This window comes from Scyliorhinus torazame, chromosome 9, assembly GCF_047496885.1.
Source record: "Scyliorhinus torazame isolate Kashiwa2021f chromosome 9, sScyTor2.1, whole genome shotgun sequence".
Lineage (NCBI taxonomy): Eukaryota > Metazoa > Chordata > Chondrichthyes > Carcharhiniformes > Scyliorhinidae > Scyliorhinus > Scyliorhinus torazame.
The window spans coordinates 246,276,869-246,284,805 of record NC_092715.1 but is presented as its reverse complement, the minus strand read 5'-3'; the positions used below and the strand labels follow the sequence as shown (position 1 = coordinate 246,284,805).

The 7,937-nt window shown below is 47.0% G+C and overlaps 1 long non-coding RNA gene across 1 annotated transcript; it reads right to left on the bottom strand.

The window, feature by feature from the left end:
- Nucleotides 1–1,328: 1,328 nt before the first annotated feature.
- LOC140429792 (uncharacterized) lies at nucleotides 1,329–5,104 on the bottom strand. The gene is made up of 2 exons (XR_011949205.1): nucleotides 4,745–5,104; nucleotides 1,329–2,136 (listed from the first exon to the last, which is right to left on the bottom strand). It is a non-coding gene; the product is annotated as an uncharacterized lncRNA (long non-coding RNA).
- Between the last annotated feature and the right edge of the window lie 2,833 nt (nucleotides 5,105–7,937).

Below are 7,937 nucleotides of genomic sequence, written 5' to 3'. Positions count from 1 at the left end.
ATTATGTGTGTATGTATGTGCTGTGATGTTCATCTGAATATCATGACAGGAGTCACAGAGCTAGCGAGGGCCAAGGATTCCACGCAGGGCACGTGAGTAGATTTTCTGTTCCACCTGGATCACAAGGGAGTTCTAATCAGTAATAATCGTTTGTAATATAATTTGGCCTATTCCCAGCTGTCAGGGCCATCTCCAAGTGTTCTGCTGTCAACATTAGACAAAATGAGATGTTTACTTAATATTATATTGTATCCCTGATGTCATCATTCGGTTAGAGGCCGAGAACGTAAAGCAAATCCCCCGTTTTTTGGGATAAGGAGCCCAGGTAAGTTCAGAGTCAAGGATCTCAGCAAAGGGAGTAAGGGGGTTAATGGGCAGGTTCAGGAAACTGGGGAGAATGTTCAAGGTCAGATTGACCTGGAGGACTGATGGGCCTGAGGCTTACAAAGGTGGTTCCCCCACCTTGTCCAACACCAGCCCCCACAGCTATATTTGCTGGGACGTTCTGTCTGACGTGGACCTCCTCCCACCAAGGGTAAAATACCCACGGTGGAGGGCCACAAGTAGCAACTAATTGATCTCATCGGGACCTTATTTGGCACAAATGGGGTGCAGGCAAGCCAACGCCTCACTCACCCTATAAAACTTCTAACGGATCAAGGATGGATGGACAGGGGGTGCAAAGGCCCCCCCTCTATCTTCAATCCTGCCAGCTGGGTAGCTTAAAATCCAGACCCAAATCTCTGTTACCTCTTCCAAACCAACAACGCCATTCCTCTGTGAACTCTCTCTTCCTCCGACGCCGTCTCCTTGTGAATCTCCTTCACTTTGCTGGTCCTATGCAACCATCATATCTTCAGCCCCCACGCAAACCCCCCCGCCCCCCCAACCACCACCCCCAGCCACTACCCACGCACAATTGCATGTCTCAAGGGCCGCGTGTGGGATTTTCTGATCCCGTCGAAGTCACTGGCCATTTGCGTTGTTCGGCGGCCATACCACCGTAAAACCCGCCACAAGGCGGGGTCACCTTGAGCGGGACCGAATGGTCCCACCGACAGGAAAGGACGGAAAATCCCACCCTTTAATTCTAGGTCTATTTCTTTCCAATTATGTCTCTGAAGCAGCTGGTGATGTTACATTCCATCTTAAATGCACTATATCAATGCAATTTGTTGTTGCAGTGGATAATCTCTTTTTTAAACCCATCTCTTCATGTGATGTTAATAATAGTGGTATGTCGCCAATCTGAAAGGTGGTCTTTCCTTATCAATGAAATGGATTGAATGAAATGAAAATTACCTTTGATAAACAATGAACACAAATACTGAAAGAATCAAGGGTGCATTTTATTCATATTTCTAGACCTTCAGTGTCGACAACCTGCAAATACATAGACACAGACCACATCAGAGACGATAGAACACAATAGCACAAAGCTTCCCCCTGCCATTCAATAGGGTGGGGGTTTTATGGCCCCGCCCACGGCCAGCATCATCTGATCCCTCCAAAAGTCAATGGACTTATGGCTGGGCTGTTGTCTTGCCCACCATGTGTCCCACCAAATTCCAAGACCAATGTGGGAATCGGGAGGTCAAACTGTGAAGAATTCGTCAACCATTGGATGAAAAACCCTGCAGAATCTGTTGACCTCTGTGCCCTGATTCCCAAAATGGGCCGTCGGCAGATTACGGACCTTGGGAGCTTGAAATGTTTTGATTTCGACCCTTCCGCTTTAAAATATGACCAATTCTGAACCCACGCATATGAAATATTCCATAATCACACACCTACAGTTGACATAGTTTAATGCTTAACACAATTGTGCAGTGAGCTGCCAAATGTTACAGCCTAATACGCAACACATTTCCACCAGTGGGATTTCTCCCAACTGAAATTGCCGACGAGCGATATTACTTGAGGGAACAGGCTGCATCATGTTGTCTCCCCCAGTCTCAGAGACAGACCCATTTACATCACCCGACATCTGTTCATACCGATTGTTGCCATTGTTGAAGGGCTGCTGGCCATGATGCGACTTAAGCTGGAGAACCCTGTCATGACCATTTATCTTCTGAATCTTCATCATATTCACCTCCTTGTGGTCATCACCCTCCTCTGAGGCCTTGGGGGGACCTGGAATAGAAACAAAATTTCACCTGTGAACACTGAAGGATTGTGCTGAATTTTCCCAGCCCTTTGGAGATTTGTACTGGGAAGCGGGGGCGAAGGTAATAAAGACATTAGGAAGGTGGCCCGGTGTGTTCTCTTTGCCAGGGGATATTAGGAAAGGCCATGTCCTCGGAACAACTCTGGTCTCATTACACACGTCTCCTTACCTTCACAAATAATCTGCAGCTTGTTGATATATTTTACAGCTCTTTATGACTGAGAAATTCAGGCCTTTGGCATGCAGGGTGCTCTGAGGGTTCTGGCCCGCTCTGATTGATAAGACCCAGGAGCCCCCAGTGTTGGGCCTTCTAATTAAGTGAAGGCAGGAAGGGAGGCTGAGTGGGACATGTAGGAGGCCGAGGACAGGATGAGAGGACGGGTTAAAGGTCAGAGGCCAGAGCGTGTGGGGGTGGCTGCAATTTGGGGGCGATTGAGGGGTAGAGTGCAGGATGGGGGCAATGTTCCTCTTGGCTCCACCTCCAGGTAAGTAAATTTAGAAAACTTCCATTTTAGTAACAGGGAATCCTGATCGAAATCTAGCACAGGCTAGAATAAGCAATCTCAAGACAAACTAATCTTCAAATGGTGGCCTTTGTCATTAGGCCTCTAATTTGCATGTGAAAAGGCCCCACTTCCTGCTACAGGCATGGGCCTGGTTGACTCATGCTTTCCTCTTCGTAGAAGGTGGATGACTCAACTTTTCCTGCCCCCAACTCAGTGGGGGCTCTGAAGGCTAATTTTCCTCATGCAGTAAAGCAGGTGCTATGTAGCCAAACTCAAAGGTCGATGACTACTAAGACAGAGCACATCAAGACCTGTCATCACACAGAGAGACATCAACATTTGCCAACTATGCCAAATCCATTCACCACACCTACCAGTCCATTCACAACCCAAGGGTTTCCAGAAATGGCCTCTCTTCTGGCACCCACCATAACATTTCAGGGTCTTCCAAGAATGTTGCCTTGGATCCCTCCCTTTCCTCATTGATAAGCTGCCCTTCTGAAAACTATCTGCTAACATGAAGTTAATTTCCACATCCATACTGGGGACACCCTTGAAATGGTGTCTCCAAATAAGAAGTTACTCGGTCTAGATGGCATGCATCCCAGGATACTGAAGGAAGTAAGAAAGGAGCCTGTAGAATGTCCGGTCACAATCTCCGAAGCCTCCTTGGATGCAGGGGAGGTGACAGAGAATTGCAGGATCTCTGGAAGGGTATTCCATTTTTAGGAGGAGATGGGGAGGATTTTTCTTTTCTTCCGAAGGTCATTAACCTTTGGAATTCTTGCTTCCAGAGAGAATTGCAGGCCAGGTCGTTAAATATATGCAAGACTGAGCGATGCAGTCTTTACCCTCCATTGAACAAGCCTTTACATTCCGGTGAACTCCTTTATCTGAGCCTAAGTGCTTTAAACCAACGCATGATGACTAAGTGATGAATCTGACTCTCTACTGCCCTCTAAAGCCTGCAGTATGATTTACAGATCAAGCAATCGTGCTTCTGCGTGTTAGTGCCTTGAGCCTAAAATAAAGTTTAATATTTATAGCCTTCAAGAGGGGCAGAAAAGCGTCATAATTTGAGGAAATTTGTCACTGCTCATGATGTCAAGCTGGGTATCTGGTCAGTGTGTGTGATAGGGGCTGGCTTTCTCAGCCTTACTCCTGGTCATCTCTAGATTCCTCTCCTCCGAAAACCCACTGTGATATCTGAACCTCTCTAATTCCAGTCTCTCTAACGTCACTGATTTGAATCACTCCACTACGAGCAGACGTTCCAAGGCTGACAAAGCTCAAAGCTCTGGAATTCCATCCCGAAACCTCTTTGTCTTTCTTTCTTCCTTTGGGCCGCTGCTGAAAACCTACCCTCTTCACCCAGCTTTTGCCCACCAATCCCATGAAATTACTCAGTGTGGAATCTCGTTTCCCCGCATTAAAGGTGCTTTACAAGTTGCTATTGTTGTTGCTTCATCTTCTCGATCTGGAAATGTCGTGGAGAATCACATCTTCAGGTGGATCTTGATGCCAATGGGCCTTTTAAATCAGCACAAACAATGACAGAAATTCAATATGCCCTGGATGTAACTTGAAATTCCTTGCTATTTTACCACATTGTGACTTTACGAGGGCCAACCCCATATGTATGTGTATGAATGGCTATTTAGGAACATAGGAATTAGGAACAGAAGTCGTAAATTCAGCTCTTCGAGCCTGCTCCACCATTCAATCAGATCAAGGCTGATCTCTTCCTGGTCTCAAATCCCTACCTGTTCCCCGTATCCCGTTAACCCATTTTTAAAAATCAGAAATGTATTTATCCTCCCTCTTAAAACCATTTAAAGATTCGGACTCCAGCGCACTATGGGGCAGCGAGTTCCACAAATTCACCACCCTCTGCGAGAAGCAGTTCCTCTTCGCCTCAGTTTATTTGTCAGTGATAATGAAGCGAATGTGATCACTGCGCTGAACAGATCAGTAAAATCATATCATAGCGTTGAAAGGAATGGAATGCAAGTACTTCCCTTGCAGAGATCAATGACTCTTTCTCAACAGAAGGGATTTCAATACTCACCCGGTGGACGGGGGTGGAGAACTCGCCACGAGGGAAAGCCGCAGACGCGGCCTATTTTCTTCACCAATAGTTCACGGCACAGCCTTGCCAAACGGGGGGTTAAAGGCTTCGCAGACCTTGGAAAGGAGAGCAGCATCAGGCCGATGGCCAGGATGGACACTAGACCCTTCATTTCAGCTCCCAAACGATCAGCTTCAGCCACTTGGACTGTGCATCAGGATCGAACACTCACTCTCTAATGCTTCTCCGGCACAAACTGGACCTGCCTCCTATTTTGGGGGACTAATTAAAATCTATCTTCCGACCTGAGCTCCTTCTCGACTGATTTTCTCCAATTGATTCCGGGTGCTTTGCTCTTTCTTCGCTATCCCTCACTTTATGCCTCTGTTACTTCTCCATTTTATAGCAGTTTTGCTCCCTTCCTGTGACTTATCACTGTTTTTCATTAACTTTTGTTCCTTTTTTGTGATGCATTTTGATTCTATTTCAATATCTCCTGTAATGTCCAAACAAAACATAATTACAATTCTTTCATTAATGCTTAGTTTAACCGGTTGGTGTTTGTCAATCTTATCTAGCAGCCCTTACGTCCGACCATAGTGGATGAACCTGATATTCTGCTGCATTATTGAAGACGACTCAACTGTCATTGGATTGTTGCTGGTAGTTTCACTAATGTTTAAAACATTTCCTTGTTGATTATGGTGTGCAATCAAGTTAAACAAATGTATTACCAAAAAGGCACTTATCTCAAAAATAGACAAATTAAAAGCCAAGTCACAGAAGAGAGTTTTTTAAAAATATATTCTTTGATGGGATGGGAACATAACTGGCAAGGTCAACATTTGTTGCTGTAGTGACCTTTCCAAGGCCAGTCTTCCAGTGCCAAATCCTTTTATTAAAGTAATGATAAAGGCCGCTTCCGTTGCTTGCAACACAGGGCAGCACCGTGACCCAATGGTTAGCACTGTTGCCTTACAGCACCATGGACCAGGTCCAATTCCGGCCTTTTGTGGTGTTTGCACGTTCTCCCGTGTCTGCGTGGGTTTCCTCCGGGTGCTCCTGTTTCCTCCCACAATCCAAAGGTGTGCAGGTTAGGTGGATTGGCAATGCCAAAAATTGCCCCGAAGTGTCCAAAGATGTGCAGCTTAGGTGGGGTTACGGGATTAGGGCAGAGAGTGGGCCTAGGTAGGTTGCTCTTTCAAAGGGTCGGTGCACACTTGGTGGGCTGAATGGCCTCCTTCTGCGCTGTATGGATTCTGTGAAAAATAAATCTAAGCCCGGAGACCTACTGGATAGCGGCCCAGGTTGGAGAAGTGGGTTTTAAGCTCCTGCTGTATATTTCCTATCGGGGACGCTCCTACCTGCTTAATCAGGGAATTCAGATTCCACCAAGCCAATGGAGAGATCTATTGATGATCCCCCATGTATTCCTGGTCACCATAAAATCCCTCCCTCCTCAAGTCCGTTTCTGCCCCAGTACTCCCGGGCGAGGAGGTCTCTTCCGCCTCTTTGTGACCAGTCTGAGACCCGTCGAGGATGGGGCTGGATCTGGTGGTTCAAACCGAATTGGAGACCTTCATTTCCGGAGGGAACGTTGAAGAGTTACTGACGTGGATTCCTCTCTGGGGTGCGCTTCCGTCGGGGAACCATTTTCCTCTGCTTTCATCTCGGAATCCGTGTCCTCATTATCAGGGGAGACGGCCTCTAAATTTTGACCTGTTACCCTGTACTGGTGGCAGTTAACCCCATGGCCGGTAAGGAGACTTGCTCGGGGACGGACTCCCTACTTCTGACGCGATGCAGTAGCTTTCTCATGGTCCTATCCTGGACCTTCACTTTGTGTGACACTGGCCCTGTTTTCTCCATTATGACCCAGCTGGAACCATCTCCAAAGTTCTACACATAAACCCGATCACCTTGTCTTGAATGTTATTGTCGGTCCTTGAAGAGTCGTGATTTCTTTTCAGGCTCTCTTGAGGGGACCCAATTCTCCCCACCACGTTTGGGAATAGTAGGCGATACTAATGGGACTACATAGTGGCTTGGGGTATCTAAAATGTAAATGGCCCGACCTCAAGTCAGACATCACTGACTTGGTGAAGCAATGTGATTTGTGCCAGGAGATTTTGTGCCTTGTACGAAGCTGCTGACCCACTAATAGGTCGGCTGGGGCATTTCCTGTTGTGTGAGGAGTGATGCTATGGTCAAACAAAAAACCATACCAACTCGGTTGCCATGGATGCTGTAGGTGTTTCTTCATGCCAGTTTTACAAGTCTGCATTGCCCATTCCGCCAGCCCATTTGACAATAGGTGGTAAGGTGCTGTTCTGATGTGTCTGATACCATTGGATAGCATGACGTTTTGGAACTTACTCCTGGTAAAGGCAGTGCCGTTGTCGGAAACCAGGAATTCTTTTATTCCATGTGTGCTAAAACTCTGATGTGGTTTTTTTGATTGTAGCGTGGGAGGTCGTGGAGCTGTATCGCCAATGTGCCTCTACCAGGATCAAAAACTTGGAACCCATAAAAGGTCCAGGAAAGTCGGCGCGCACTCGCACTCTCCCATGGCCGGCCTGGCCACTCCTATGGAAGTATGGATGGTGAAGGAGGGAGCTTTTGATTCTCCTGGCACAAATCACATTGCTTCACCAAGTCAGTGATGTCTGACTTGAGGTCGGGCCATTTACATTTTAGATACCCCAAGCCACTATGTAGTCCCATTAGTATCGTGCACTTTCTTGGGCGGGGGACAACTACCTGGGACCCCTAAAGAATGATAAGATCTTCAACGCTGAGTTCATCTTTCTTGGTCACATAAGATCATAACACCATAAGAAATAGGAACAGGAGTAGGTCAATTGGTCCCTGAAACCTGCTCCGCCAATCAACAGGATCAGAGGTTTCCAACATCCCTCACATCCACTTTCCCGCCCTTTCCTGTAACCCGCGATTCCCCTACTGGTCGATAATCTATCTGTCTCAGCCTTAAATATACACAGGGACTCTGCCCCCCCAGCTCTCTGTGGCAAGGAGTTCCAAAAGCTCACAGCCCTCTGAGAGAAGAAATTCCTTCTCATCTCAGTCGTAAATTGGCACCCCCTTTACTCTGAGACTGTGCCCTCTGGTCTTGACTCTCCCATGAAGGGAAAAATCCTCTCAGCAATTACCCAGTCAAGCCCCTTAAGACTCC